Raw genomic sequence first — 10,000 nt, forward strand, 5'->3', positions numbered from 1 at the left:
CCGGTCCTAGGACCGGCGGTCCTTTTCGACATTGAACATTCCTGAGAGACTGTTGGAAGTTCGAACCGTTTTGACCTTTGGGACCATGGGATCGTTCATTCTTGAACCGTTAAAGACCGCTACACGATGAAAACCGTGGTCTACAGGAGTAAAACACACGGAGTAGTCACACTCATTTCAAATTGTAACCTAATTAGAGAAGAGGGGTGATGCCTTCTTTATTTGCTCACCGTACTTCATTGTTACTTCGATAATTTAATAAAATTTGAAATTTATCCCCATTAACGGAGATAATGGCATCGTCCAAGGCGTTGATCGAGTTGTTCGTGGCGTTGATACACACACGCAACTCCTCCCCCCCCCTCCCCCCCCCCACACACACACATTAGAGGGCAGCGAGCATTGAAGAGTAAGAGAGAGACGTGAAGTTATAATAAGAGGGAGTGGATGCGGCGGTAATAAGTTAATAAGTAATAAGTGGGGTCCATTGTGACTTTTCGCCAGATCTAACAAACCCAGCTACCCATTCACTGCTGAGTAGACAGGGATTCAGAAAAAACTCGACTGCACCCGGGATCGATCTCTGGCCCTTTGCGTATAAAGAGAGTGCTCTATCAACTGGGCTATCGGGGTCCCCAAATATTCTATTGGACTTTTTTTTTAATACAGACGTAAAAACTGGGTTTTTTTGGAAGGAAGAAACTAATGAAACTCATATTATTTGATTAGTTAAAACACCAAACGAAATTTTAATATTATTGTATTATTTTAAATGACAACAATGCGATAGAAAGGAGTGGTGACAAGAGATGGACAAAAGAAAACAAAAAATCGGACTTGCTACTTGCTAGGTTCGACACACACACACACACACACACACACACACACAAACACACACATCTTTAGTAGTCACATGCATTTCAAACAATAACCCATTAGAAAGAGGGGTCATGCCTTCATCATAGATCATTGTCATTGCGATCATTATGGTGTAGTAAATTTTGAAATTTACCCCGTATAATGGAATCGTCCAAGGCGTGCGCCTCCTGTTCCCCCCATCTCACACCCGAAAGGGCGGTTTGCGGAGTGGAGGGAGGTGGTCGTCTGCCTCTATGGTCGTCTGTGTCGTTTAGTGTATGGCAAAGGGGGGTGGGTGCGATTAATTAAGTGGGATGGGTGGTGATTGGTGGAAGATAGGCTACCGAAGCAACGAATCGCTGGGGAAGTAGTAGGCTATGGCGCGAGACCGTTGAAAGGTGATAAGAAGTGAGGACCGCCGCCGGTCTTCCCCAATGGGACCGGTCTCCGGTTCACAGCTAAAAGACCGCGGCACTAGATTCATTCCCACCCCATTGTTTTCACATTACTACTTCTACTACTACTGCTACTACTACTACTACTACTACTACTACTACTACTACTACTACTACTACTATTACTACTATTACTACTACTACTACTACTACTACTACTACTACTACTACTACTACTACTACTACTACTACTACTACTACTACTAATAATAATAATAATAATAATAATAATATTACTGCTACTACTACTACTACTACTACTACTACTACTACTACTACTACTACTACTACTACTACTCCTACTACTAATACTACTACTACTGCTACTACTACTATTACTACTACTACTATTACCACTACTACTTATAATTATTATTATTATCATCATCATCATCATCATCATCATCATCATCATCATCATCATCATCATCATCATCATCTTCTTCTTCTTCTTCTTCTTCTTCTTCTTCTTCTCCTTCTTCAAGTATCAAGTCTGTGCCAGACATCGGTGATCATGGTACGCCATTCATCTCTCTGATCAGATAATCTAAAAATACTAATATTATTACTCTTCTCTTGCTTTATCACCCAGATGTTCAAACTATTCAAATATGTTTGTTTTTTTTGTTTTTGTTTTTTTTTTGCCTTTGCGCTTTTTACCTTCTACCGTTCCTGTGAGATCATGATGTTCAATAAATTTATGTTGATTTAGGTGCCCTAAAAATTGTATTTGTCTTTTTCTTATTGTAATAATTAGTAACCTTTTAGTTTCATCTTGCTCTAATTCTTCTTCATTAGTTTTCTTCTCTGTCCATGAGATTCTTAACATCCTTCTAAGAAACCACATCTCTGCGGCCTCCAGTTTCTTTCTAATGAATATGCTTGGTATAAGTTTTACAAGCAGATTTATTGTAAAAAGTATATCAAATTATAAATTAATGAACTGTATTACAACTCTTTATCGTGATTCTTTATCGTATATTCCGATGTATATTCCTAACAAAACACAGAGACATGAAACTCGACCACGAGTCAACGCTTAACAGCGTAATCGATTACGGCTAAGTGATAATGAAGTAAAATATAATTTATACATGGATAATTTTCATATTGGACTTCTATTTGACAAACAAATTGTCTGTCATTGTTTGAAAGCATAATGTAAACGACTTCAAGCCTCACATAATATATGACCTCAGCTACCAATAAGCAAACGTTGTGAGCTGCAGAGGTATTTTAACGGGCGATGCCTCCGTCGTGTGATTTATGCGTATTTGAGTTTGAATAATAATATTCCAATTCCTTCGTGGCTCACTCATAACACCGGCACAAAAATGCGTGAACTATCTGTTAAACATTACCCACAATATAAGACACATAAACCAAAACGACAACAGTGACAGCAACAAAAATAGTCGCAGCAACAGTATCAACAGCAACGAATATAAAAACCACGAATGATAAAATAAAACATATGGATTTGGAGCTTCAAGACTTTATTTCGTAAACCTAGAAAATAAATTAGGCCCTCAAAAAAAATGAACATTTAAGATTGTATATAGGTAAGTACTTATAATATTATAGATTTGGTAACTTCACTCACACGCGCACACAGACGTAAGTTTAATACACATTTTATATAATATTACCCCTCTATTGTACACACTGTAATAGTAGCATGTTATATACAAGTTTGCATACTATTATTGTTATCCCCGTCTAGGAGTTTTTTGGTGCTCTTCCATTTTTGCATCGCTAGAGGAAACTCATCTGTCTCATATACAACGCAACAAAATGTCACCACGATTCTGTAAGCTCTACTTTTACTCACTTAAAAAAATCCTTCCACATACACAGACGCACCCACACATACCCACCCGCCCACTCCCATCCACACACACACACACACACACACACACACACACACACACACACACACACAATGGTCAGATTGAAAGTGAGAGAGAGAGAGAGAGAGAGAGAGAGAGAGAGAGAGAGAGGGGGGGGGGGGGGGGGAGGGGAGGGAGGCAGGCCTTCCTTAAGCCTCTCGTGCTAAGGGAAACAACCCAAGTATTCGTTCAACTAACCCTATAATATAAAATCTAGTACCTTTAACTAACCCTAATTGATAAAATAAACACCATAGGATCTTTACTAAGACTAAGACCTATAACCAACCTTACACCAATGAGCCCATAAGGAATTGGATTATCAGACATGAAAATGAGTGCATGTCGCCTAATACGAATAGAAAAAAAAATCCTCAGACCTCGAGCTTACCCAATTATTAAAAAAAAAAAAAAAACAACAAAAAACCATTGGACTGCTTTGCACTACCTTTCGAAACTTCAACGAAAAAATGGCGGCAGATAACCAAAACAATAGTCATATTTGGAAATGTTAAACTTTTGCTAATCTGTCAAGGTTTGTTATAGAGTTTTTAAAATGCTACTATATATTGACAAATTGAAAGAAAATAAACGCCTGACAAAAAATCCACGATGAAAATACAAATTGAAAGAGATGCTAGGCCGAGGAGCTTACGGAATTTCTCCACAGAGCGAGATAGAGAGAGAGAGAGAGAGCGAGAGAGAGAGAGAGAGAGAGAGAGAGAGAGAGAGAGAGAGAGAGAGAGAGAGAGAGAGAGAGAGAGAGAATTTCTGCCTTCACCTTTCACAGAATCTGTTACTCTTCTAAAACTTATTAAAACTTATCCGTATTTCTTTCCTTCTTTGTTTGTTTTTTTGTTTGTTTGTTTGTTTGTTTGTTTTGTTTTGTTTTTTTTTTTTTGTTGTTTTTTTTTAGTATTCTTTGTTTTGTAGTCACATGATTGTTGTTAAAAGAAGATTGCTCCAATTTTGTGTTGAGACAACTTAAACAGACGATGAAGTGCTCAACTTGTGTCGTTTTGCAGTGATGTTCGTGTACCCGGGCAGCGATGATGATGGAGTGGACAGGTTGCTGAAGGATCTCATAGCAAATATTTTCCTCGCAATTGGGGTCCTGTGGAGTAAAGAAATATTGGTATTATAGTGGTTGGTCTACACAAATGACTATATAGATAGCCGCATTTTGAGAAACAACAAACTCAAATGCCATTCAAAAGAATGATGACCAATATTATTGCATCATCCCCGTCCTCTTCCTCCTACTCTCCCGTCGTCATCACCACCATCATCGGCGTTATCATCATCATCATCGTCATCATCATCATCATCATCATCATCATCATCATTATCGTCGTCGTCGTCGTCGTCATCATCATCATCATCACAACCACCACCACCATCATCATCATCATCATCATGTTTTGGTACGTACGTTTAATATACATTTTATATATCATCATCATCATCATCATCATCATCATCATCATCATCATCATCATCATCATCATCATCATCATCATCATCAATACTAATGTCATCAGTTTATTTTATATAATTTACTCTGTTGTCAATTTTATCGGGTCCCGATAACTCAGTTAGTAGAGCACTTGCTTCACAATTGTAGGGACCGAGATCGATCCCATGTGCAGTCGAGATTTTTTTCTGACCCCTGCCCACCCTGCAGTGATTGGTTAGCTGGGTCAGTTAGATCTGGCGAAAAGTACTTTGCGGTAGACTAGCGTCCTATCCAAAGGGTAGCATGTAATTGCTATTGACCGTTTCACGCTATACAAACCGGGATAAACATTAGCATCGTAATATCATCCTCCCCATGATAATAATAATAATAATAATAATAATAATAATAATAATAATAATAATAATAATTTATTAATATGTTATCATATAATAGCGATTATAATCATCATCATCATCGTCATCATCATCATCATCATCATCATCATCATCATCATTATTATTATTTATTATTATTATTATTATATTATTATTTTATTATTATTATTATTATCATTATGTTATTTATTATTAGTTTCATGATTTTTAGAGCAATCAGTGGCGTATTCGTAACGTTAATAGAACAATGGATCAAAAAGTAACAAATCGAATTCTATTGAGACTGGCAGGGCTATTCTGGTGTACTCTGGTGGTGATGATGGTGATGGCAATGATGATGATGATGACGACGACGACGACGATGATATGATGATGATGATGATGATGATGACGACGACGACGACGATGGATGATGATGATGATGATGATGATGATGATGATGATGATGATGATGATGATGACACATTGGAAAATTGTGACCCAACTCTCCACTGTCGAGTCAAAGTGTGAAGAAAAGAATTGTTGTTAATTGATATCAGGCAGTTTTTAGTAGTATTATTTTTCCCATATATCGATAAATTAATGAGTGAATCCTATTTTTTAAAAAAAACAACTAAGGGGGAAAATACAAGGTATAAATATAATAAGAAATATATTACACATATGAAAAATTAAACTTTTGTTCCTTACGTGTTGGTTTTTTTTTTTTTTTTTCTAAACTTAATAAAGTGAAATGGGAATATTCAAATCCAGTATGTTTATTTCTTTTTCTTTTAATTGTGTATATTAGTAACGAGACGTAGCTCATTTCATTGACTTCTTCTTGGTCAAAGTGCTTCCCAAATATCCAGGGGTGGCGTGGAAGAGAGGTACAGTTTTTAAAAAATAAAATTAAAAGCCGAGTGGTATGTTTGAGATCGTCTCCTCGCCTGGCTCATCCTGCGGCGCTGCACTGCGACTAACACCCGGGATGTTTTAGCTTCCCTTGAAATAGAACCTCACGAGAATCACTTACGACGTGCACATAGGGGAGCAGGTCTGATAACCGAGCGCAATAGGGCAGAGAAGTCGCGACGTTACTGCTTCCTCTCTTCCAATTAACAACTCATTGGAAGTCTGTAACCAGTCCGCCGGACAATGAAAAAACAATTAATAGGTTACATATTGAATCATAATGTGACATAACTATTTTAGTAGGAAAATGTAATGGAAGATTGTTTGGATTATGGGGCGCAAAATAGTGGGGATGGATGATCATTATTGACGATCATCATTTATTTAGAATAGAACATAAGATGACATTGCTCTGAAACCAGAAGATCAGTTGCATAATGTGTATATTATCGTAAAAGTTATGGCCTGATACTGACCAAACAATGACGTCAAAATGCCAGTCTTTTGCACAAAAGAAAACAAATCGTGATTTGTATTCAATAGTTGAACCAATGAAATAACTTGTTTCCATGAGCTCTACTAACGACAACTCACTAGGTGGTGCAAAAATCAAATAATGACGTCAAACTGCCAGTCCTTTTGGATTTCAGTGTCAGGCTATAACATAACGATGGCTACGATATTATACAATTCACCGGCGGACTGGTTTTACAATTCCAAGGAGATTTTGACGTCACACTATTGTGGGCTTGGTTTAACGTTGTTGTAATGGAAAACATTTGAATTTGGCATTGGTTTGATCGTATTTTCACTATATCTACAACAATAAGCCCATGACAATCTAGGTTATTCCGACCTGTAATAAGTAGACTTCTGTCACTTAAAAAAACCCCAAAAACTTGAGCTCTTATATAGAGCAATATCCACTAAACGTGCTCAAAGCGCTTTACAAGGGGTCCCTGGCCAACAGCAACACGTAACTGTTAGGCGATATTACAAATTTTAGTTTGGACAAAGACAACGATGTTAACGGCCATGTACTCGTTTTACACCTGAGAACGGTGAGAGAACGTGAGTAAAGAGCCTTCTCCAAGGACTCAACTATGCGCCGAACGCGAGGTTCGAACCCAGGACCTTCCGATCCGAAAGCGAGTGTCATACCACTAGACCACATAGCAGCACTTAGTATTGCAATAACATTGACAGAATATACATATCATCGTGAAAAAAATTGATTAAAAATAAAAACAAATGATTAACCAATCACATTTATTTGCAAATAAAAAAAAAGAAAAAGAAGCAAAGCAGTTGATACATAATATTGTATAATATAGAGGTGATAAAAAATACAGCGGGTGTACATAGTTCACGTGCACATAATGTATCTATATTTAAGTATCATACAAGATTACAATTAGTACAAGAAAGTTCATGCATTGATAGGTATACAAAAAAAAAACAAAAAAGAAAAAAAAAAGATGTATCTATCCGCTGGAAGTAATTTGAAAGTTTATGATGATATTGACAAAAACTAGGGAAAAATGCTGGTGGTGGTGGTGAAAATGAAGATGATGATGATGACGGGAATGCAGGAAAAAGGTTTTTCTTCTCCTTTTCTTTTTTTCTTCTTCTTCTTCTTCTTTTTTCTTCTTCCCCTTTTTTTCTTCTTCTTCTTCTTCTTCTTCTTTCTTCTTTTTTCTTCTTCTTCTTCTTCTTTTCTTCTTCTTCTTTTTTTTCTTATTCCCTTTTCTTCTTCTTCTTCTTCTTCTTCTTCTTCTTCTTCTTCTTCTTTCTTCTTCTTCTTCTTCTTCTTCTTTTTTCTTTCCCTTTTTCTTCTTTTCTTTCTTCTTCTTCTTTTTTCTTCTTCTTTTCTTTTCTTTTCTTCTTCTTTTTCTTTTCTTTTTCTTCTTCTTCTTCTTTTTTTTTCTTTCTTCTTCTTCTTCTTTTTTTCTTCTTTTTTTCTTTTTTTCTTCTTTTCTTTTCTTCTTCTTTTTCTTTTCTTCTTCTTCTTCCCTTTTTCTTTTTTTCTTCTTTTCTTCTTTTTTTTTCTTCTTTTTCTTTTTTTTCTTCTTCTTCTTCTTCTTTTCTTCTTTTCTTCTTTTTTTCTTCTTTTTTCCTTTTTTCTTCTTTTTTCTTCTTTTTCTTCTTCTTCTTCTTTTTCTTCCCTTTTTCTTCTTTTTTTCTTCTTTTTTCTTCTTTTCCTCTTCTTCTTCTTTCTTCTTCTTCTTTTCTTCCCTTTTTTTCTTTTTTTCTTCTTCTTTCTTCTTTTTCTTCTTCTTCTTCTTTTCCCTTTTTTTTTCTTCTTCTTCTTCTTCTTTTTTCTTTTTTTCTTTTTTCTTCTTCTTTTTCTTCTTCTTTTCTTTCTTCTTCTTCTTTTTTCTTTTTCCCCTTTTTCTTTTCTTCTTCTTTTCTTCTCTTCTTCTTCTTTTCTTCTTCTTCTTCTTTTTTTTTCTTCTTCTTTTTTTTCTTCTTCTTCTTCTTCTTTTCTTCTTTTTCTTCTTCTTCTTCTTCTTCTTCTTCTTTTTTTCTTCTTCTTCTTCCCTTTTTCTTCTTCTTATCTTCTTCTTCTTCTTTCTTTTCTTCTCTTTTCTTCTTCTTCTTCTTCTCTTTTCTTTTCTTCTTTTCTTCTTCTTCTTCTTCTTCTTCTTTTTTCCCTTTTTCTTTTTCTTCTTCTTCTTCTCTTTTTTATAATAATAATAATAATAAAAAAAAATATAATAATAATAATAATAAAATAATAATAATAATAATATAATAATAATAAAAAAGATAATAATAATAATAATAATAACAATAATAATAAAAATAATAATAATTTAAAAAAAATAATAATAAAAATAATAATAATTTAAAAATTAAAATTTTTTTTTTTATTATTATTTTATTATTATTGTTAATTTATTTTTTTATTATTTTATTATTATTATTATTATTATTTTATTATTTTTATTATTATTATTTTATTATTATTTTCATTAAAATTATTTTTTATTATTGTTTTATTATTTTTATTATTATTTTTTATTATTTTTATCATTATCATTCATCATCATCCATCTCCCTCATCATCATCATCATTTATCATCATCATCATTATTATTTTTTATTATTATTTTATTTTTATTATTATTTATTATTTTATTATTTAAAATTTTTTTTATATAATTTTTAAAAATTCTTCTTCTTTTTTTTTTTCTTCTTCTTCTTCTTCTTCTTCCCCTTTTTTTCTTCTTTTATTATTATTATATTATTATTATTACATGGGGGGGGGATGAGAAGGTGAGGATGGGGAGATGATGGGGATGTGATGATGAGGGTGTGATGATGATGATGATGACGATGATGGGTGATTATGATGATTTATTATGATGATAATTATTATTTAAAGATAATAAATAATTTAAAAAAAATAATAATAATAAAAAAATAATATTAATAATAATAATAATAATAATAATAAAAATAATAATAATAATGATGATGATGATGATGATAATAATAAAAACAATAATAATAATATAATAAAATTTTTTAATATGTTTTCATATAATAGCGTTTTTAATTTTATCAACATCATCATCATCATCATATCATCATCATCATCATCATCCCTCATCATCATCCTCCCTCCCCACCATCATCATCATTATTTTTTTTTATTATTTTTATTTTTATATCCTCATCATCAAAAACATCCTTATTTTTTTAAAATTATTATTTTTTTTTTTTTTATTATTTTATTATTATTTATTATTTATTATTTTATTAATTTAATAAAATTTTTTCAAAAATAAAATCATCTTTAACACATCAATTTTCTCATTTATCATCATTCCCCTCTTCTTTATCATCACCTCAAACTCATCATCATCATCCTCCATCCTCACCCACATCCCCCCCAAAATTAATAAAATTTAAAAATAAAATAATAAATTTAAAAATTTTAAAAAAAATAATATAATAAAAAAATAATAAAAAATTTAAAAAAAAATAATTTTTAATTTTTAAAAAAAAGAAAAAAAGGGAAAAAAAAAAATTAATTTTTATTTT

This window comes from Berghia stephanieae, chromosome 2 (assembly GCF_034508935.2).
Source record: "Berghia stephanieae isolate SIO BIC M18660-M18661 chromosome 2, UCSD_Bste_1.3, whole genome shotgun sequence".
NCBI lineage: Eukaryota > Metazoa > Mollusca > Gastropoda > Nudibranchia > Aeolidiidae > Berghia > Berghia stephanieae.